Source organism: Sinocyclocheilus anshuiensis, unplaced genomic scaffold (genome assembly GCF_001515605.1).
Source record: "Sinocyclocheilus anshuiensis isolate Anshui unplaced genomic scaffold, SAMN03320099.WGS_v1.1 scaffold776, whole genome shotgun sequence".
Lineage (NCBI taxonomy): Eukaryota > Metazoa > Chordata > Actinopteri > Cypriniformes > Cyprinidae > Sinocyclocheilus > Sinocyclocheilus anshuiensis.
In genome coordinates, this window is record NW_015555808.1 from 568,363 (window position 1) to 569,767 (window position 1,405).

Consider the following 1,405-nt stretch of genomic DNA (forward strand, 5'->3'; position numbering starts at 1 on the left):
TTTCTTCACATCATAAAGAAACTGAAAGGATCATATATTATACTGAATACTATAAGGACGTTTCTTGTTCACCTTTTGTTTTACTCAAACCTTTTACATTTTTGTTGATAGACAACAATCAACACATAACAGATGGAAAAGTCAAATCACTTCTCCTGAATCTTCACTGTGTATTAATAGCTAATAGGTCAATATTGACATCATAACAGCTGTATCCATGTCCTAGACACAAAATGGCCACAGGCCTTTAAACACCTGTTTGACTTTATATGATGGAGCACAAGCTGAACTCTATGACGTGATTTTGCCCTGCCAGATATGATAAAGAGATGATAAGATGGTGAATACTGCTATATTAAGCTCTGTGTAACGTTTTAGATATAGATCATTCAGATGGGTTCACACATGTCTGGAATACATTTTTAGCTTAATCATAAACTGAATATTATGTCTCATTAGAAAAATGTGTATAAATATATCTTAGTATCTAGCTTAGCATGTAAATCTTTACAGTATTTAATGTATTTATGGACACATTTGCTTTGTAAAAATGGCAAAAATCACAAGCACCATTTAAGTTTCAACAGCACCAGTTGTCTTTGTGATTTTGATGTATGTATAACTTTAATTAACACATTTCATAATATTATGTCTGTAATTTGTAGACATATATATCAAGCACACAAAAAGAATTAAGCAGCATATAAAAATGAATGTATTTCATTGCATTCGGCAACATAAAACCAAGTCAAGTTCCATCTGCCAACAAATAATATATGAGACCTTTTCACAGAACTAACTTCCCTTTTCGAAGTCATTTTTATGACTTTTAACCAACTGGTGTCAAAATGTCTGAAGTCAGTTCCCATCAAGTTCACACAGCTGTCCAGCAGAATAACCACAGGGGTAGATCATTACATTAACTATGGACATTTTTCCCTAATGACGGACAACCAGAAATACAACTTCATTTGCCTTAATGTTGATCAATACATTTATTGTTTCCGAATTTTTAAACTGATTTGTACTTATTACCAAACAGAAACAAATAGCAAGAACTACCTCGAACTAGAGTGAGGAAGGAAAAAATACTAATAAAGATAAATAAAATAATTACAAATAAATAAAAGTACATACAAAAAAACAGTAATACTGAATCATAACCACACACACAGAGACACAGACACAATTGACACAAAAAGAAAAAAAATACTAGCTTAAAAAATATTTGTGTATTTGTGTATTTATATATATATATATATATATATATATACATATATAAGCTACCCAGTGGTGTATAATTTAAGCTTTTGGCCTTTTTTGTGGCCTGAAATTCTGACGCATCCTTAGTTAGCAGTTGTATTTCTTTTCTGTCACATTAAAATTGTGACAAAAACATTCACGA